General features: G+C 42.3%; 1 protein-coding gene across 5 annotated transcripts in view; it reads left to right on the top strand.

Moving 5' to 3' along the window:
• The window catches only part of LOC111864029 (nuclear hormone receptor FTZ-F1 beta), a 220,060-nt gene that overhangs the window by 63,257 nt on the left and 134,200 nt on the right, over positions 1–22,603 (top strand). For 4 of the 5 annotated variants that reach the window (XR_004512978.1, XM_023850971.2, XM_023850964.2 and 1 more), the window contains exon 2: positions 1,447–1,537. The exons of the other annotated variant lie outside the window; for it this stretch is intronic. The gene's annotated coding sequence lies outside the window, so the exon portion shown is untranslated. The remainder of the gene's footprint in view (positions 1–1,446; positions 1,538–22,603) is intronic. 5 annotated transcript variants of the gene reach the window in all.

The raw sequence follows: 22,603 nt of genomic DNA, 5'->3' as shown, positions 1-22,603 counted from the left end.
TGTTTCTCTAACTTATTTATTTCATATTTTTAGTTTTAGTTTTCTCTTTCATTCATATTCTGAGCATGTTTTCCTGCCAATTTAACGGCCAGTTTTATGTTCATTCACGCTCCTTCAGTATTGTCAGTTTTGTCTTTAAATTTGCCATTTTTTCGAAATCCGAACATTCATTGAGGTTGAGGTTTGTGTGCAGTGGAAGAAATTCTTCACTTTTTTCATAACTAGAACCTGTAGTTGTTTGTCTAACCGTCGGTCCCTTCATAACTAGAACCTGTAGTTGTTTGTCTAACCGTCGGTCCCTTCATAACTAGAACCTGTAGTTGTTTGTCTAACCGTCGGTCCCTTCATAACTAGAACCTGTAGTTGTTTGTCTAACCGTCGGTCCCTTCATAACTAGAACCTGTAGTTGTTTGTCTAACCGTCGGTCCCTTCATAACTAGAACCTGTAGTTGTTTGTCTAACCGTCGGTCCCTTCATAACTAGAACCTGTAGTTGTTTGTCTAACCGTCGGTCCCTTCATAACTAGAACCTGTAGTTGTTTGTCTAACCGTCGGTCCCTTCATAACTAGAACCTGTAGTTGTTTGTCTAACCGTCGGTCCCTTCATAACTAGAACCTGTAGTTGTTTGTCTAACCGTCGGTCCCTTCATAACTAGAACCTGTAGTTGTTTGTCTAACCGTCGGTCCCTTCATAACTAGAACCTGTAGTTGTTTGTCTAACCGTCGGTCCCTTCATAACTAGAACCTGTAGTTGTTTGTCTAACCGTCGGTCCCTTCATAACTAGAACCTGTAGTTGTTTGTCTAACCGTCGGTCCCTTCATAACTAGAACCTGTAGTTGTTTGTCTAACCGTCGGTCCCTTCATAACTAGAACCTGTAGTTGTTTGTCTAACCGTCGGTCCCTTCATAACTAGAACCTGTAGTTGTTTGTATAATCGTCAGTCCCTTCATAACTAGAACCTGTAGTTGTTTGTCTAACCGTCGGTCCCTTAATAACTAGAACATGTAGTTGTTTGTCTAACCGTCGGTCCCTTCGTAACTAGAACCTGTAGTTGTTTGTCTAACCGTCGGTCTCTTCATAAGTAGAACATGTAGTTGTTTGTCTGACTGTCGGTCCCTTCATAACTGGAACCTGTAGTTGTTTGTCTAACCGTCGGTCCCTTCATAAGTAGAACCTGTAGTTGTTTGTCTAACTGTCGGTCCCTTCATAACTGGAACCTGTAGTTGTTTGTCTAACCGTCGGTCCTTTTGGTTTCATTTCGTAAATACATCAGCGGTATTTGGTACTGCATCGTCGAATTTCTTGAAACTGCTGTAGGCTTACGTCCGGCCGTGGTTTTAGGGAGCATTCAGTTTAGCCCTTACGAGCGTGGGTTTCTTTTCAGTTGCCACGAAAACCGCCATTAAATGTTTACATTTCTCTCACGCCGTGCACTTTTTGTTGCAGATGGTAGCGGCCACATTCATTGTGACTGTGACTGTGACTGTTTTCAAGAGTGGATGTTCGGCCGTGGGATACTGTCAGAGTTCTGATTGAGGTAGGTTATGTTTGTTATTAAACTGTCGCATAAGATCGCCGTTAATTATTTTATTTTGATACTCTATTAAATGCTGGACCGCCTCTGTGGTCTAGTGATCAGAGTTTCTGACTACAGATCCAGAGGTCCAGGGTTCGATTTCCGGCGATACCAGATTTTCTGAGAAGTAGTGGGTCTGGAACGGGGTTCACTCAGCCTCGTGAGGATAATTGAGGAGATTTTTCAAGGAAATAGCGGCTCCGTCTAGAAAACCTAAATTAACGGCCGTGGGGATTTTTGGCGCTGGCCACGCGACACCCTCTAGCCGCTAAAGTTCTCTGACAAGCGGCGGTCGGTCGGTCGGTATAGTTCGCTTGCGGACTGATACCATGGAGTTTTTTTGTTTGTTTGTTTATATTAAGTGCTGAGGTTATGTAGCGTTGAGTGACAGATGGCAAATCGATTGTGAGTGAAGAATTTGGGTGTATGTGGAAAGGTCTGTTTGCGTAATCTTTTAATGTAGCATATCCGGCCTTTTTATAGTGTGATTTAGAAAAACCTTGAAACTTCAACGGCTTACCTCCTAAGTGCTTTTTAGACGCGCTGTATAGTAACGTGTCATTTTATTATTGATTGTGATAGACTGTTGTAACATATTGCCAACCTGTATTGCTTATTCTGTGAAATGTTAGCCTGTATTTTATTACGACAGAGTAGCTGGTATCTAGCCACTTGTCTTAGAAACGATATCTCCACTGCGTGTGTTTTGCCTTCTTCGAACTTATCTTACAGTACTTGAAAATATGCAGCCATTTCGATTCTCAGGTAACTGTTTAACCAATATATCGATTTTTAACGACCAGTAAATATTTCATGCAGACGTGGTAGACGTGTTTAATAATTTCTTCTTTTTTAATTACAGATAGCTCTACCGAAGTTAACGATTTCTTTGCTGTCTTGAAACGCAAACGCCATTTTGAATTTCTGACAAATGCTGATGTTAAAACAGTTTGATATATTCTTCATATAACATTTCACCAGCTAGCTTTAATAACATAATTATTAACTTCACAAGAGCATACATTTTGATATTGCTTCGACATTGCTGTGGTATCGTTAGGGTCTTTATTTTTTTAAGCAGTCTGGAAATATACTACAGCACATGTTATGCTTTAGAATACTTCCCCTTTTAAAGCTCACGCAGAGTTTCGGCCTTTCTGTCAGTACAAATTAAAATATAGTGTTTTCGTCTTATCATGGTGGTTATATTAATTTATTTGGATATCAGTATTTCTTATGTCGAGTCTTGTTGACATTCCAGTTGTAAGACTCTGATTCGTTAAATCTGTCATCATCGTGCATGATCTGTTCTCGGTTTCTAAAGCAGTCTTCACTTTTCGGTCTAAAAATTTTGTGTAGACCGCGTGATGTTCTGGCAGCCTAGTACATGCCTACTCCATACTCAGCAGTTCACCTCACAGGGAGTGTTTGGTTAGTCAGGCGCGTAAGAGAGAGGTCGAATGCAGATAATAAAAACACGTGTTGCGTAAAGGGCACCCAACCGATTAAGAGACACATTAAAAGTGAAGGTATGCCTGTAATAGGCCGTGGAGGCCTATAGAGTTGTAAGACGTCGAGGATCCCACATTTTCTAGACAGATGGCGGTAAGGTTGTCAGCCTTACGCGCCGGCCGCCCTTTACCCCCAGGCAGATTCCTGGTGTCCATTTCTGTTACGAATAAGTCGACACCAGGGCCACAATGCTGCTGGAAGGATTAAGTCATTTGAAAAATCCAGTGACTTCATCGGAAATCGAACCCGCAACTTCCGGGTTAGAGCATAGTGCCTCAACCAACTACGCTGCCATAAAAGGGAAAGTAATATTAAATTAATAAATAGACGTAATTGACAGGATAATGTTATCCAGCAGGTTTATGTAATCTGACGTGGCTTTTGTTTTCTCCGCTTTACCGGTGCTGGTATCAGAACTTAACTGTCTTGCATTGCCCACTACTTCCACTTCGCAGGTCACTGGCCTCTGTACACGTAAATTAATAGCTCGGTTAGTAGCATTAAGCTCAGTCAAACAAAAGGCTTGAGGCTCCCTCGGAGAGCGGGGAGGGAGGATGATGTATGCAGTCAGACAATGGATTTGCTGCTGCCCATCGCACACGTCGCTGAGTAGCTTACCTTTCGGAGATGTCCAGTCGTACAGAGTGATTCTAAATTATTGTCGGGGTTTCTGTTTCTAGGCCACGGAAACCCCGACAGTAATTTAGAATCACTCTGTATGTTGGTTGACTGGTAGAAACCTGAAATAATGTATCAACACATCCACTGGTAAACCCAACAACGAGAAATACACTCATGGTGAGATTTAGGGCTGTTAAGCAGGTTTACTGTCTGTGGCAAGGTAAGGTTTCCGTCAGCACAACAAAGGAGGTTATACAGTCAATCAATACTCAGATCGAATTCTTTACCGTCCTACCGCTATATGTATTTTCCTGGGGAATAAAGCGCGGCCGGCGCGCAAAGCTGACAACCTTACCGCCATCTTTGAGCCGATTGTATAGATAATGTGGGACCCTCAACGTCTCAACTCANAAGCGAAGAGACCGCGAGAACCGGTCTTAAAAGCAGACTGCTTTTACTGGTTCTCACGGTCTCTTCGCTTGCAGAATTCTTATATTTTCTTCTACCCTGAAGATGGAGGCGATACGTTCCTCCGAAACGTCGGTTAACACCACTTATACACGGTGCCAAATCCCAAAAGACTGCTTTCTTCATAGCATTACTTTTTTACCGCTACATATTTTGGTCCTCATGGGACCATCATCACGCAGTAATTATGATGGAACAACTAAAGTTATTTGAACTCCCCAATATGGATCCATACTCTCTGTGTATAGTCAGACGGCCAGTACTGCATGTCAGTACTGCGGAACTAAACCAGGCATGTGATTTATAATATTAACCGAATTTTGAAGTGGAGAAGAAATTGTCTTGCATTCCATTTAAGCAATAAACAATTTCAAATTTAAGTCATAACGCACAGATTGATGCCGTTCCATAGCTCAGGCTAGCTTCCCACAAGGGCGGTCAGGGTTCGAGCCAAGGTCAGGTCATGTGGGATTTGTGGTGAACAGAGTGGCACTGGGCCAGATTTTCTTACAGTACTTTGGTTTCTCCTGCCAGTTGTCATTTCACCGACTGCTCCACACTCATCATCTCTCATCCGGTACGGTACGGCAATTAGTGGCCGAAGTACCAAGTGGGCTGTCACTCCCCACTCCAGGAAATAATAAAAGAAAATGCTCGGATTCAAAAGTGAGGCAGCTCCATGTGTTTCACGCGTCGTGCAGTGCGGGCCGCGCTTCTTTTCTTCCTTGCGCTCGTCAGAACGTTGGATGCTGTTTCCATCGGCCTGTGCCTTCTCAGATTGCAGTAGTTTCGTCGGAGCTGTTTCCCTTCCTCGTCGTCACGCAAGCTAAAGACCACGAAGACGTAATCGAACTGTAGTCACCTCTTATTGTGGATCCACGCATATTAAACGTTTATTGGAAGGACAGGCGTGTTTGCGTAATTATGTTACCTGGGCGGTGTCTTACAACGGGGTGAGTGGAATAATAAACCCAGGATTTGTTACAAGAGGCGTTTCTCCTTGAAGTACGTCTGTATTTGTTACTTGTAATCTCATAGATCAGACAGTGACGAACCTTAAAAATTGTGTTGGCTTGTCTTTCGTATGGGTTCAGTTTTAACAGAGTAGATGTATGGATGCTTAAGAGAAGAAACTATTTATTCGTTTCAATGAGTGAAGAGTTGTGTGTAATAAATAATGTTGCTTCTTCCATTTGATTTAACAAATCAGATATAATTAGATCTGTATTGTAAGTCGCGTGATTGTGGGGAAACGTGAATGGGACTACTTGGGAGGCACAAGCGTGGATAGGCGCCAGTAAAGAAAGCGCCTTGGAGAGACAAGTCTTGAGGGTGTTAACTGGATTCGGTTGGACACAGAATGAGGTCCAGTAAAGTTGTCTCTGTGCGTAACTAATGCAGCACTACACCAGGCGTGTCAAACTCAACTTGTACAGAGGGCCACCTCAGCCCTATAAATAATAGTCCAGGGCCGCACATCAAAATAGAAATATACATTAGATTTTGATACAAGGAAATTTAATTCTATTTATTATTTAGGAATGATTTCAATATAATTACCTAAAGTCACATATCGTACAGTTTTAAAAAGCAAGAGAATGCAATTTTTGACAAGTATCGAACAGCTTTTCAATATGTAAAAAGAGATTAGACAAGAAATTATGTTAGAAATAGCAAAACATTGAATTTCCTGCAGCCTGCTAATTTATGTCTGCGTGAGACTTCTTGTCTTCTGGTCTGTTGGAAAATTGTCTTTACAAAAAATATTTCTACTAAAATTTTCATATTGATTTTAATATCTATTAGCTCTAAAAGTTGAGGGGCCGCATGTTTGACACGGCTGCACTACGCCATAAAGACGTATGGTTATTCTTAACCTCGGCACTAGTTGGATGTGAGTGGTCATCTTCACGCCTCTGCTGCATTACGTTTTGGGAAAGAACCCCCGGTAACCATTGGAAAGGGGTCTGGCTGGGCCTCAGAGCCGGTGGACGGATGGAGAGGAGAAATCTTGTCCCAGCCTGGGCTCGAACTCCGACTCCTCGGCCATCCGTCCATCCTTACAGTCGATAGTAACAACATGGCAAACGCACGACCTTGTGACGTGGGAGTGACGGAGCCCCGAAATTTTGTATTGTCGTTCATCTTCGAAAAATACTTGCACGCGTCTTTTGTACCTTGTTTTTGATAGAATATAAAACAACATACTGGCTGCATGAAATCTCTTATGCAGCTTACGGTTTGATGACAATTAAAGAGTCATTGGACCAGTAGTCTATCTACTGTGGGATCGAGGTGCGTCATAGGCATTTTGTGACGTAACCCGTTACATCATTGTTATAAAGTTACTATATTATATTTTTTACACACTTCCGGTATTTGTGCGGTGGTGGGAAATTCAAACACGCTTCCACGGGTCTTTTCTTCCGCAAGGTTACCTACACCTACGCAGCCTGTTTCGTAAAATTAGATGGGTTGTAGGTATGTGAAACTTGGTATGAAGATAGTCGGAGACGTGCCTGCAAATTCTGTGACATTATGTGTCATCAGTTTTAAACATAACAACGGTGAAAAATTTTGGAGTGATGTCCAGTGGATTTAATGCAGAGAAACTCAGTGTACAATAACTTCATAACAATTAACATTGTCAATAATAGTGTGGCATGTAGACCGGTTACTAGGCAACGACCGCGAAACCAACAGCTATACAACGGCCGTTAGGAGGCAACGGCTCGTAAACAGCAACAGAGGAACGGTATTTTCTCTGCAGTCCGTGCCGTTATAAGCAGGATGGTGAGGAGTTCAGTCAGTGGAGTGAGTTGAGTTGGTGAGTGAGTTAGTTAATTAAAGAACTGCTTAGGTTCAGTAGTGGGGAGCTGTTTTGAGAACTGGTAGCTGAGGCCTGGGACAGTTCGGGAACCCTGTGGAAAGGGGACGTTCCCCGTTGGAAACCGCTACCGAACAACGGCTAGTGAAGACGTGACTGAACAGTAGTGTGTGTGTGTGTGTGTGTGTGTTCGTGTAAAGTATAGTCACATGCAGTCACGTGACAGTAGTAATAACAACAACAATAGAACGCATTGTGTTGTTCAACCCTGAACTTCATGTCTAGTGATAATGAGCAATCCACTGTGCAATATTAAGATAAAATTACGTTTTGACCTACATTCCTTTTCGTGGAAAGTCTTTGTCCACAAATATATTGTGAACCAGTTTACGGATTTTAATAGAACAGCTACGAACATCATGCCACTATACAACATTGTGTTTTATAATTTCGTGCGTCGACGTACCAAGAAGCCGGCTTTGCGAGCTGGTGAAAGCGACATTACCACCATTATCAGCGCACTAACGGTTGGCCTTGAAGTTTATGTGGTGTTAGATCTTCTGAGAAATTTGCAGCCTCAGATAATTTCCTTTGGAACACCATGCAACATTGACACCCTCACAGAATCTACATTTAGCATTGGTTTCATTCCAGTAACTGATTAACCAGTGGAGCTATACGTGTGAAGTTCGGTAAGGTTGAGCACAAACGAACCAACGGTTTCTAATGCATTTTTCTTTCCACGTATTAATGACAGACTTGGCGGGGGTGTAAAACTTCGAGAGTAATTTATTAGAGAAATAGATCATTAAATTGTCATTGGTTCCTTATAGCGTGCCATATGTGTTGAATCATTTGAAGGAGGGTAAGCGGCGTTGGTTCTTACTAGAACTTCTGGTTAGACTGACATGAAATAAAACGAAAACACTGATTGTTCCTATGCTTGAGTCCACGCCATGAAGACGATTGGGGGAATGGAGCTGTATTGAAATTAACCTTTCGTGAAATTCAACCTTGGAACTCTGGGGAATCTCTTGCGAAATTTCCGGGTTCCGCTGGAATAGTTTAGAAACCGTAGCTCCTAACAGATGGTCTACTGTTGCTGTGGAGTGTCGAGGTCAAGAATGGTGGAGCTATACGTCCACTCCTCCTTGCGTGATAATTAATTAAGCATGAGCACAATTTTACCTTTCCCTTTGCTCTGTATGGATAGATCTTATTGTCTGTCAGAGCACTGTAATGAAAATGAAACAGCATTTGAGACTAGCATGTTATACCCATAATTTCAGTTTTTACAGCAGCATCAGCAAAAAGATGTGAGAAGTTTCTGGGCCTGATGAAGGCTGTTCATTTTGTAACCCCCCCTCCCCCCATTTTGTCACTTTGATGAAAGAAGATCAAAAATTGTGATTGCTAATTCCTGGCGTAAACGGTTTAGTTAGATTTGGGAATGATGAAAATAAATATTATTTAATTTGAGATGCATAATATTTTCGTTTTTAATAGCTCTTATGACTAGCAGTGTCTCTGTTTGAATACACTAATAATAATAACTATAGCTGAGTAACAAATAATAATATTCATCAGGTTAATCGGTTAAGTATTTGGTTTGCGTCATTACCAAGTCCTTGATGGATAGGTTAACCGGTTAAGTATTTGGTTTGCGTCATTACCAAGTCCTTGACGGATAGGTTAACCGGTTAAGCATTTGGTTTGCGTCATTACCAAGTCCTTGACGGATAGGTTAACCGGTTAAGTATTTGGTTTGCGTCATAACCAAGCCGTTAACGGATAGGTTAGCGGTTTAAAATTACGTTATTGCTACCGTTTCCACATCCGCAGACTTGTGCGAATGCGCATGCAAATAATCGAGTAATCTTTGTGGCGAGTAATGACCGAGAAATTAAGTTTATGCAAGTGTTTGCAAGTGTAGACTCTTGTCTTCATTTTATACTGAAACAGACATCACAACTATGGATATTTCTACCTTGGAATTTCTCAGTTACTAGACCGTATTAATTTAATTTAACTTGAAGGTCATGTCACATGGAAGTAGTAAACAGTATGCTGGCGGCAGCTCGGAACAACTGATAGTAGTACGAAAGTATGTCGTTCATAGCTCCGCCAGTTTTCTTCAGTGTTTGCTGACGTCATGGTCACGCGAAGTTTGGTCTCTTCTCTGCATCCTTGCCTCAGAGGAAAACGGTTATAACTTCACGGTTGGAGCTGTCATTCTGTACCTCTCGTTCAAATGACATGTAACTTTCAACATCATTAAATGGCACATTTTTTCATAGGAATTACCTACGTATCTTTCTCGTGATTTCAATATAATAATCACTAGAAATTTGTCGAAATTTGAGTTACGGCTGCACTTTTTACTAGTAAGAGTCCAGATGTTAAAAATCCTTCTATTTATACAAACTAATCAAGGTTATGAACTTTTCGACAAATTATGCCAGGTTTATTTATCCAAAATTCTGTTTTTTTTTTCGGATTACACGGTCATTCAGATTAGGACAGAATAAGACACGCAGCGCAAAACACAAGAAGAGAGAACACAACCCACCAACTCGAACACATATGCGTATCGAGAGGACGTATAGTATATATTAACAACATAAGCAACAACAGGAGACAGAAGTTTCCGCGCCAAAAGTTTTAATAGCAGATGAGACCACATTGGTCGAAACATGTAGTGACGGACTTTTAAACTTTTAAAGCCAATAAATGTTACAGGACGTAGTGTTGTACGTGAGACTCGTGTGGTTAACTAAAAAAACACTGTAGCAGCGTATGCAGTAAGCCTGCTGGGTAATTTGCTCGTCTTGATCGCCACGGACCACGTATACGTTCAGTTTCCTCATGCAGGCGTACAAATTCCAAAACTGTTCGTTTCTGGTCATGAGGAGTATTCGTTGGATGGACCGAGTGGATTAGGCAGGGATGTTGTGTTGAACGCTACTTTAATGGTACCTAATTTTAATTCCGGCCTTACTTTTAATTCGCTTAGTGGGGGGTGGAGTACAACTGGGTCTACTCGGCACGGCGGCCACTGATTGGCCAATTGTACCTGCCCCGGGTGATTATGATGATGGAGAATTTGGTGGAATGAAGATTGGCAAGGGAAACCGAAGTACTCGGAGAAAAACCGCCTGAGCTATGGCACGGCCTACATGAGACATAACATCCGAACGAGTACAACAGAATTTTATTCGGAAGATCGTAAACCAACTACTTAAAGAGACCTATGAATAGCTGTCTGACTAGTATTAAAATTTACATTTAAGAAATAAGGTACGAGGTTGAGGATTGGATGTAGCCGGCTTTAATATTTGGCCTTTGTAAGCTTGTTAACAGGCCATCACGTTCCATAAAGAGTGGGCAGTTTCTTGGCCAGCTGAGCGACTGGCAGCTCAGTGGAGTTGGTTAGCTAACTGGAGACTTGACACAAATCACAAGGTCGCCTCCATGGATAAGATCAGACTTGCATGTCGACAAATTGGGAAGGGAAATCTATATGACCGTGACACTGAAGCGGTTACAGGTCAAGGCGCGTTCGTTTGCGGAGATTCTCCGTTCACCGCCTCCGCTCCATCCAGCTCCTGGAAGCCGAGGAGATCAATAAAGCAGCTGCGTTGAGCATGAATTTCCATTCTCTTCTTTCTGCCCTTGGAGAGAGTAAAACCTGCGGTTTTCTTGTAAGAGATACTCGTCCTTCCTTCTGCCTGCAGGGGCCAGTATTTGCGATATTGTATTATCCTGACTGAGGTATCGTGAATGATAAATTAATATTTTCCGGCCGGTTAAGGAGGTTGCGAAATGCAGTGATCTGCCGTTGTGGAATACGGAAATGAAGTACGCAAGAGAAGACTGCATAATGAGCAGCATTGTAATTTATACTGTTCACCGAATATTATTAGAATGATGAAAGCAAAGAGGTTGCGATGGACGAGGCATGTAACACGCATAGTAAATGTGAGAAATGAGTACAAAACTGGTGTCGGGAAACTTGAGGTTTATTGATTTGAAAAACCGAAGGGTGGAGACCTATGGGAAGACCTAGGCGTACGCAGGAGGGATAATCTTGAATATATGTTAAAGAAATAAAGTGTTTACTCAATCCTTCCAGCCGCACTATGGCCCTGGGGTCGACTCGGCCTCTAACAGTAATGAGTACCGAGAAACTTCCTGGGGTAAAGGGTGGCCGGCGTGTAAGGCTGACAACCTCACCGCCATCTGTGAGCGGATTGTCTAGAGAAAATATGGGAGCCTCAACATCTCACAGCCTATGGGCTTTCACGGCCTGCTACAGGGATAGCTTTACCCTTACCCGTCATCTAGATATAAATTAAAAGTTAGCAGTTAGAAGTGGTGGTTGCCGTCTTCGTTGCTCCATTATTGTCTGGCGGATTTACTGAGATGCCTTTTTTTTTTGCCTTGGCACTGCAGACCCAGTGGGCCTAGGCCTACCTCCATGAACTTCTCCGTTCACTTCGGTTTTTCTATCTTACACATTCGGTAGGACTCCTTGGGCGGGTGATCAGCTCGTCGCAAGGCCTCTACCTGTACACAAACACAGAAAAACGCACACACACAAACTAAACATCCATGCCCCGAGTGGGAAATGAGATATTTGCCGTTGCACAATTTGAAGCATTTCGTTCTTCGTTTATGTGTGATTGCTTCGAACGCTGCACAGTCGACACTTACTTCATTTTTAACATCGCTCCTTCAGTCAGATTTTATGCATTTCACGGGTGGAAGACATTAAGCTGTGTTGCAAAGCAAACGCAACACGTGTTTTGTTGAGGGCGATCGGCAGATAGTGGCGTGGATCTTTAGGTCATCATTAGGAAGTTCGTCGGTTCCGTTTTCACCGTACAACTGAAATAAAAGTTGCTATCCCTGTAATGATATTGAAGTTACGACTGAAGGCATGATCACACCCTCGTAGACGTTTCAGAAATAGTTTTTAGCTGTTTTTCTCTCTGTAGCCATACGTTTCGGCATTCTGAGAACATGCGGCAGCAAAAATTGGTGTTTACACAGCTGTTGTGTTGTGGAATTGCCAAGTAGCAACCCATGTTAATATACATATACAGGCTAATTACGTTTGCCTTCAGAAATCTCATTTGATGCCAGTGGTTCGCCGTCCATGCTTTAACCCTTTCGTTTATGCTGCTAAGTCTGATGTGCAGTTCTTATTGAAGTGATTCCAGTAATCTCTGTTTTAGTAGGATTTCGTGGTTCCTGTTGTAGCGGAGATTAACAGCACATGTACAGATGTTGGAGTTTTTTTTTTGGGGGGGGGGCAATGACCCTAGCCTTGGTATTGTATCCATTGCATTCATAGGAGGAGAGCATCTGTATATAGCTATTCTGGAACTAGTAGTGAAGCCAGGCTGTCATGCCGGAAGTATAATCTTGACCGCCATTCGCGTAAATCACTCGCTGTGAATGATACGTCTACGGATTATCAGGACCCGAAAGTTATCAGACATAAATGTGAAAGCTTAGTTATTTAGAGAGTGTGGGTTTCCCCATGCACCGCGACCAGTTTGATCTATTGTGCTTCCCTCTATGATATTCTACCAGTCTATACCCTACCGATAAATGGTGCGTACCATCAGTCCCGCCGAGCAAGCGAGTTCGGCCACTTGCTTAGCGGTATCTATAATGCTTCCCCCATCTATCAGAGGCCTTAGAGACTATTGTGCGGGAAACGTCCTGGAATTTGGCTCAGTGATCCCCTTTGGGGATATGAGGTTCTTTTACGTGCCGTAAAGTTACGACACGGGACCCACATCTTAAAGTCCCTCCCGGAGGACTTTTTCCCTGAATTTTTCCGCCCTTAAAAATTCGACGACTTCCGCCGAGTATTTGAACCCGCGTACCACGAGTCATGAAGTGGGAACGTTACATCTAGACTACGGAGGTCGCTTATGTGAAAGCTTACGTCACCTTTATTTTCTAAATCACGACCCATCGTTTCATATACAGCTTGCAGTATGTTTTTAACTTATCAGAGTTCCAGGTTTCAGTTGCATAACTACAATGATTTGTCAGTTAATGTCAGGAGGAAGGAAACATGAAGTCTTCTTGTTTTATTTTACAAAAATTACTTTAAAGATAGTAACATGTATTTCAAAGACCATGTCTCCGTATCACAAAATCTCAGGACATGAACGGAATGACGTTACTGTTGCTACTACCCCTGGCCCTACAGCCCTTTGGACCTTGGCCGCTTTTTCAGTTTCTTAGTCCTATACACAGTCCGTGCCGGTCACGATAGCCGAGCGGTCTAAGGCATGCACTGTCTTCGCTCGCTCGGAAGCCGGGATCGTGGGTTCGAAACCCACTCAGGGCATTAATGTTTGTGTGCGTTTTTCTGTGTTTGTCTACAGGTAGAGGCCTTGCGACGAGCTGATCACTCGCCCAAGGAGTCCTACCGTATGTGTAAGATCTAGAAAAACCGAAGTGAACGGAAGTTCATGGAGGTAGGCCTAGGCCCACTGGGACTGTAGTGCCAAGGAAAAAAAAAATACACAGTCCGCAGGACTCCGTGCACGGGGGATTAGCATGTCGCAAGGCCGCTACCTACACACAGAACAACACAAACACTGTATAAACGCAACACAGACATCCAAGCCTCGAGTGGGATTCGAACCTACGATCCTAGTGTTCGAGCGGGGGAAGACATTTCATGCCTTAGACCGCACGGCCACTGTGACCAGTTACTGTTGCTGCTACCTTGTATTTTTGTATTGCCGCTATGTTGGTTTCGTTGATGACGGGCCTCATTTCTTGTGAAGTTTAAACCTTATGTTGTCTTACGCAAGAACGTCGAAATTTGCAATTTTTGCTTCCTATTCTGAAGGTCCAAGGTTTGAATCTCCGCTGTCGTGATTGAAGTTCTTGGTGTTCTCAACAGTCCATCCAGCACGAATGCTTCCTCGTCTTTCGCAGTTCGTTGTTCGCAATCGCTGTTTAACACTTATGTAACCTTTGCAGCTGAGAAGCTGTGTTAATGAATCCGTTACGAGGAAGAAGCATCCGATTACAAAGAGCGCCAGCGGTTGTACTTTTTTGAAACGCACGCGAGGTTCAGAAGTATTCCAGTTCGTTTTGTCACAACAAGACAGGTAGTTTGACCTTATTCGTGTATAATGAAAAGTTTGAGAGATCTGTTGAGCGCTTATGAACATCAATAAAATATATGTTGTAAGATTTGAGGCTTTCACGGCGGTGACTATGAAGAAAGCAGTCTTCTGGGATTTGGCACCGTGTATATGTGGTGTTAACCGACGTTTCGAAGGAACGTATCGCCTCCATCTTCAGGGTAGAAGAAAAAATATAAGAAATCTGCAAGCGAAGAGACCGTGAGAACCGGTAAAAACAGACTGTGTAAATCCCAGAAGACTGCTTTCTTCAAAATATATGTTGACTCTGAAAATAAATTATTAAATTCACAAATTACTTACAGGAAATAGGCCCAAATTTTAGTATGTAATATAATTTAAATTATAGATTAAACAAAATAAGGTGTATCGTTTGAAGTAATGTACTCCAGTGACGTCAAGTAATAACTCCGGCAAATCGACCCTTAATTGCAGTGTTAATTGACGGCCCAACGTATTTGTGCAGTAGGATTTCTGATTTTCTCCTTTCCTACATCCTGTTCAGTTTCACATATCTCCATTAGACATTTAGGACGAAAAGAAACTCAACAGCGAGAAGTACAAAAGACTTTTCACAGCTATGTGATGACGGACTCCATCTGGCGGCCGGCTTTGTTACTGACAGATGTAAGGTCAAGGCCCTAAGTTCTCAGCGATACGTCAGCTGGTAGGAAGACTCAAGGTCAGTTACATGTTGTATTAGCTTTGTGACGTTCCATACCGGAAAGCAACTTCATGTTGTGTAGAATGATTCACTGCTTCCATGTGAACATTGTATACGTAAGGCAACGAATGCGAGTCATATAGAGTAAAAAAAAACTCCAATAAATAAAGACAGGTTTTTCGAGCATTTAGAAAGTCAAGCCATGTTCTCCTGTGCCCAGGACAATGTGTGTATAACAAGAACCCGCCACAAACTTCGTGTTGTGTTATGTTATGGCCATTCAACAGGATCCGTGTGACGCCCTCAGAACACTACCTGTAGGCCTAACTTATTTGGCATGCTTTCCTTAAAGAATAAAAGGAGGCTTACGAGATCACCTGTCTGGGGCTGTTTATACCCGACTTTCGAACGTCTGAAACGATCAGTATGAAACTTGTTATATACACGTATATCATGCCACCAGAGGCTATCTCAGCGACGTAATTCATAAATCCGTCCCTTCAGTAATACCAACACAGCGCATATAAATTTGGTGATGTATTAACCTTAATGGAGTGCACTGTCTTCGCTCGCTCGGAAGCCGGGATCATGGGTTCCAATCCCACTCAGGGCATGGATGTTTGTGTGCGTTTTTCTGTGTTTGTCTACAGGTAGAGGCCTTGCGACGAGCTGATCACCCGCCCAAGGAGTCCTACCGAATGTGTAAGATCTAGAAAAGCCGAAGTGAACGGAGAAGTTCATAGAGGTAGGCCTAGGCCCACTGGGGCTGTAGTACCAAGGAAAAAAAATAACCTTAATATTAAGATCACTGTGGTCGCGGTGCAGATTGACTTCAAGAAGAATAGTATAGAATTCCACTAGAGACTGTTCAAAGCTTGTACGAGTCCAATCCAAGGAGGACTGCAGCCGACTGAAGGCAAAAGCTGGTCCAACACCACGTTAATAAACAAATGTGTCCAAATTACAAAGGACACGAGTTAGAGAGATTAATATACTCGTATGTATATTACAGTACTTTTATTTCTGCTGTGTGAGAAATAGCAACATAATCGCTGACGTGGGTGGATAAACATACAGGCGAAACCAAAGAACAACAAAATCGGCAGCGAAAGTTATTTTCATATTAGTCTTCGTTAAATCTGAAGATGAGGATATCCCATATATTGCTATGCGTTTTACACAGTCATGCTAGCAGTAGAATTAGCGATACTGGTTTCCATTCACACTGTGCCTCCTTCAAATTGAGCGGTATGGCGAAATTCAGATTTGCGCTTGACACAATGACTTTGCTAGCATTGAAATTAAGCTCTCCTAATTTCCCAACGTTACTTTTAGTCACGATTTGTCCAAGTCAGCATGAGGTCGTGACTGATAAATCACATCTAACTAGACTTTATCTTCCATTGTGAAGGTCAGTTGATGTGCTGTACGACTTCACTATTTCTTTTGTTCGGCGTGGGCTCGTCTAATATACAGTAGAAGCAAAGAAAGATGAGTGATGATTCATAAGATTCTTTTCCACCTGTGTCAGTGGATAAAGAAGATGGTGCCGAAGGATCTACAGTTCGGCACGTGTCCCTGGGCGTCTTATTTTTATTCCATCATAAAAGTTTTCGCAAGAAAATACTGTGAGAGTCTACTTAAAATTTCCGAAGGTAGGTATAAATAGCGAAAGCATTCATCCTTTGAGACTCCCTCAGTGGTTTAGTGGTCAGAGTTCCTGGCTGCAGATCCAGAAGTCCCGGGTTCGATTTCCGACGCTACCAGATTTTCTGAGAAGTAGTGGGCCTGGAACGTGGTCCACTGAACCTCGTGAGGATAATTGAGGAGCTATTTCATGGAAATAGCGGCTCCGGTCTAGAAAATCGAGACTAACGGTGGGAATCCGTTGCGCTGACCACGCGATACCCTCTATCCTCAAAAGTTGGCACTAACTTCGCCGACAAGAGGCGGTGTCTCGGTCGGTATAGTTCGCTTGCGGACTAAAATCTACGGAATTTCTTTTATTCGACCTTTGCTCATAGAGTACGAGTATACTGTGCTAAAGTAGTGAACGTAAAGTAAAGAAAAAGTTAAAGTTATCTCTGTGCTTAAGTAATTAAGTACTACGCCATGAAGACGTATGGAGGAGTGAATGTATAGAACCGCGTTTTTGACCTCGGCACTAAATGGAGGTGAGTGGTAAGCTTCACGCCCCAGCCGCTTTACCTCCGGGGGAAAAGCCCCTGGTACCCATTGGATGGGAGGTTTGGTGTGCCGTAGAGCCGGTCTGGACGGAAATGTTGAACGTACTAAGAGAAGCTTATATTCCTATTGACCTAAAGAGAGAACCTACCGAAAGCGCCCAGTCTTCTCATGTTTTCCTAAAATGAACTGCGCTGAAGGAATAGAATTATTTATTCATTATGCCAGTCTTATGAATTCGTATTTCCGTTGGACAAACTACAAAGTTATCTCATTTCCTTAACACTTATTGGTATTTTTTCTTTGTAATTTGTGAATCTCGGGGCATTGCAGGACACAGACACTAAGTTACTATAATTTATAATTAAATCCATGTTATAAAAACGTTTGATGTGACGTCACATGTCTTGCCTATTATTTACCGCCATGTCACCGCGTGATCATGCTTGTGAATTATAAAATTCGGATCGCTTTTTGCGTTGATAAAACATCGTATTGCTTCCTAGCAGTAACAGGACGATAGGAAAATAAATATTGCTATGAGAACTGAAATGTCACTGTGTAGACGAAATAGTTAAGCATTTATGTTGCCCCAATTATATCCTGTCAGCTAGACGCTGTGCTTTGTGGGCTCATGCAGTTTCACATGCCTAGATGGCACGCGCTTCGAGAGACGAATCGGTGTAGACAGGAGCTGCACGGCCGGGGTTCGATTCCCGGCAAGGGAAACGTCCAGACCGGCTCGGGCCTCTTCAGCTTCCCATCCAGTGGGTGCTGTGGGCGTTTTCACTGGGGTTAAAGCGGTCGGGGCGTGGAGATGACGCTGTGAAACGGAAACATATTGAAGTTGGATATTTAAGGACGATGTCACAATCGCGGAGCCTGTTCAAGTCATTGTGATTCGGTTAGAGGCAAATTGTTCTTTGTTTTCAGGTGCGAACGCCTTGAAGCTGTAGATGGGACAGAGGATAATGTTCTTGTAATTGATGGATTGCGATATTCCTTGTTCTTTGTAGTCTTGTTAGTCAGAGTGTTAAGAGTCAATCATGTAAGTTATGCATGACATGTTGCTGACCTCCACCGATCGACATTGCTAATAACCTGAAAGTCACAGTGCAGAACATTGCTTTGTTACAGCTAATGCGATAAATTATAGGCATATATATTACAATGATTTTCCTTGGAAACGATTTTAACTGGTTGCATATCCACGCGAACGATCATATGCATGCCGATTTATTTCTTTGAGTTTTTGGGTGTCTAAGGTCTCTCAAAACACGAACTGCGGTCATCATCCTGCTCTCTTACAGGTAAAAAAAAATGAAGCTCCCACTGTAACAGGGCATGGAGGCCCGTAGAGTAATGAGACGTCGATGCTTCCACATTATCTAGACAGTCGGCTCACAGATGGCGGTGAGGTTGTCACCCTTACGCGCCGGCCGCCATTTAGCTCCAGGAAGATTACTGGTGCTCATTTCTGTTAGAGACTGAGTCGACTCCAGGGCCATAATGCGGCTGGAAGGATTAGATCCACTGAAAAAGAATCTAATGACATCGAGAATCGAACCCGCGACTTTCCGGTTTGTAGCTTAGTGCCTCAACCAACGACACTACCGCTTGACCCCTTCGCCTTGTTTTCTTTATGGTTCTGTATTAGAAACTAATGTCTCGTTCGCCCCGAACTTCGAAGATACAAAGTAAATTAACAGACCTGTAGGATTTATTTTCCATTGTTTTCAGGAATATTCCAGTGAAGAAGATGAACACATTATTTGTGAGCATTGAATTCTCTCTTTGGTGCCATGAAGTTGTGCACAATTTTAAATTCTGAACAATATGTGTAATTAATTCCGCACAAATTAATTATGGCAGTTACAGAAATTTGTATGAGTCTGGAAATGTGTGCAGCCCATTCAGTTTAGAATATTTTGTTTTATTTAAAAGCTTAATTTAAAGTATAATTTTGTACGGGTCTTTCACCTCCATGCTGTTTGAGAACAAGGCGCTGACGAAAGTGTACTCTAAGAGAGAAGAAGGACCAGCCGGTCGAAGAATTTTATAATTTGTACCCTTCACCAGATATTATTAGGTTGACAGGTCGAGGAGGAAGAGAAGGCCGAAACATGTACACGCAGAGAAAGACTGCACATAAATCCAGGATTTTGGTTGGAAGATGTGAAAGGAATTGATCACTTGGGAGACCTAGGCGTATGTGAAAGGGTATGATTAAAATGGATCTTAAATTGTGTGTGTGTCTGTCTGTGTCCGTGCGCGCGAGCGCGTGTAGGCGGGATTCATATGACTCAGGATCCAGTGATGCGTCTTATGTGCGTGATAAATTAATTTCTTGACTAGCTTGGCGAATATTTTGAATTCTTCATGGAGGCTGTTGTTTATAGCTCCTTTAATATGTAACTGAATTTTTAGTATGCATATCGAATTCGCATCAAACCATTTTCTCCTTACATGATTAAGCGGTTCGGGTCTCAAGGAAAATGATTGAATTGCTCCGGAAGCATGAAGGAGTTTGACAGGCGTGGTCTAACCATATGAACATGCTTTAAATTGTGTAAACTGTATCCAGATTAGACCTTGATTTTTATCTGTCACTGGCATCGGAAACAAGTCCTTATTGCTCATAGCTGAAAGTATATGTACCAGTATATCGGCCTAAACCTGCAGTATACCTTTATTTTAGTCCCCGTTCATATATACGAGCGAATTTGAATTACCAGGAGCGTGCACTGTAACTTTTGTGTGTGGTTAGTGTAGATCTACATCCCCCAGTGTCGAAAGTTTTTTTTTCCTTTTTCATCTTCGAAGATATTAGATAAAGAGTGGAGGGACTGAAACCAGCTTTTGCGTTTTATTGTATGAGTCGCTGCTGTTCAACAGTGGCATGCATTTTGGCAACATCGTGATCTGTTAATCAGAAAACTACTGAGGAAGGTAAAGTAAGTGAATGAAACTAAAATATATGTTTCAATTAATGTACTGTTAGGATAGTGCGCACGGGTGATGTACAACAACACATTTACATTTTCCGGCCAGGATTATCACCCCAGCAGCCTCTTCGACATAGGACTGAATCGTCCTTTGTAGCCAAATGGGACTGAAGTGGGAGTGACGGGGACTGTCGCCGGGGGCCTCCGCAAAACAGAAATAGAATCCACTGATTTTATTGAGACAGATGAGTCTCAGAAATTCACGAAAAGTTAGGTTGTATTTTTAATTGTAATGAGAAAGACGCACAAAACCAAATTATCATACCATAAATTTCTTGTAAGATTTGAGGCTTTCGCGGCGGTGACTATGAAGAAAGCAGTCTTCTGGGATTTGGCACCGTGTATATGTGGTGTTAACCGACGTTTCGGAAGAACGTATCGCCTCCATCTTCAGGGTAGAAGAAAAAATATAAGAAATCTGCAAGCGAAGAGACCGTGAGAACCGGTCTTAAAAGCAGACTGCTTTTACCGGTTCTCACGGTCTCTTTGCTTGCAGATTTCTTATATTTTTTCTTCTACCCTGAAGATGGAGGCGATACGTTCTTCCGAAACGTCGGTTAACACCACATATACACGGTGCCAAATCCCAGAAGACTGCTTTCTTCATAAATTTCTTGTTACTGACATAGTCCTCCGCGTTTTTATTGTCCCCCCACGACTGTCAATCCGGCCATGTGTATAGCGTCGAATGTGAATAATAATAAATTGGAAAAGATTTGGAAGGAAGCGTCCGTGGCCTATTCGCGGTAGTATCCCGTCGTTTTGCTTGGAGGTACCGAATAAAATCTCGAAAGGCCTCATTCAGGAAAGCCACTGTCGTGACCGAGATTTGAACCGATCACTTTCCGAATGCAGAAATACAGCGATCCCTCTACGTAAACTAGCTTGTACAGTTTCACGGTGTCAGTTTGTGCGTTTTGCTGAACGTAACACAAATTTTACACAATTTATACACAATATGGCTCTAGATTTCTATGTTTTATTTGCAAGAAATGATTAAAATGAAAGCATAATAGTGCGATAATATCCGTCCGTGTGTTTTATCTCCAGAATTAGTGTACGGATTTCAATTAATTATAATTTACGTAGAAAGTTTTACAGAGAGGTTCAATTTGGTCTTGATTTTCGTTTGATGCAGATAAAAATGCATTGTTGGAAAGATAGTGGGTATGGAACGGATTTCAGTTGTTTAAGCTTAACGAAAATGAACGTAATCCTCAAATTATTACAGTTGTTTATATATAGAGTTTTGTGTCAAACACAAATTCCCACAGTTTTATGTAAATACACATATTTGGGATTTATACATAAAATTGTATATATGCGTCTTGGATAATGGATAATGACTATGTCACATGTCTGCGCATCCTGCTGATAACGTCGAGATAAATGATAAATGTTATCCACTAAGTCTCCCCCCCCCTTCCCTGGGATCCGCTGCTCGGGGATTCAAAATGTAAGAAATGCATACTCGTGACGTTTGTTCACAGATGGCGATTCACCCATGGTTTTTGTCTAGCCACTTGGGAAAGCAGGAGGGCAGTTATACTAACTACCTGTATTGGAGGCTACAGATATTCACGAAACTTGTATGCAGGACTGCACTTTTCTAATCTAACTGTGGTGTAGCGGTTAAGATCAATTAACCAAGAATGATAGAAGTGGAATCTTATGCCAGTTCCTGTCAAGCCAGTATGCTGGTGAATTCAAGGATGTGTTTCACCGCTTATGACAAAGTTATATTTTACCAGGCATGTGTAACTTCTCTAACGCAGAACAGCGTTTTCAAGCTGTGTAACATTTAAGTGAAAGGAAGAATATTGCCGCCGTTGTATTAACAGATCAGCCAGGTAAGCAGTCTTATAATTGGTTAGTCTGCTTGCCACTTATAGACCCACGTTTTGTTGACCTGGGCATTAGCTAGAGGTAAGTGGTCAACTTCACAACCTGGTCGCTTTAACCCCGGGGAAAGAGCCCCCGGAACCCAGTGGTTAAAAGCATGGGTTGGTCCCATAGCCGTTCTAGACGACGTGTAAAAGAGAAAAAAATGTACCCTACCGGGACTCGAACTTCGACCCCTCGGTCGTCCAGACCGTAGCCAGTCGCTATACCGGCCTCTACTACGACATTCAAGATAAATTGATCAAAATGAGCTGCTCGGTAGATTATGCAGGGAAACGAAAATTCCGTTCATGTTTCAGGAGTGAAAAAGTATATAAAGTCGTGTATGAGATGTCGTGTGACGACCTAGTTTATTGTGAAGACCTGAATTGTTAGTGAGGTCGTGTGTTACAAGTATGCAAGGTTGCTATCATGCGATGTGGAACGTACATTTTCTCAATACAAAATCACTCTTCCGTGGTAACCGACACAGATATACGATACACGAATTAAAATTGACTTCCGTGGTTCATTGCAACAGTGCTTCACTTTCTGGTAGAGACGCTGAGGACTTTAGGTGAGTGTATTATGTTATCATGGGTGCTTCTTAAAGGAAAGTTTTTTCTGATTTTTAGAGCCTACGGCTTTTATTTATTCATTATTATTATTATTATTATTATTATT

This window comes from Cryptotermes secundus, unplaced genomic scaffold (assembly GCF_002891405.2).
Source record: "Cryptotermes secundus unplaced genomic scaffold, Csec_1.0 scaffold303, whole genome shotgun sequence".
Taxonomy (NCBI): domain Eukaryota; kingdom Metazoa; phylum Arthropoda; class Insecta; order Blattodea; family Kalotermitidae; genus Cryptotermes; species Cryptotermes secundus.
Note: the sequence above shows the minus strand (reverse complement) of the source record. Positions and strands in the feature narration are given on the sequence as shown.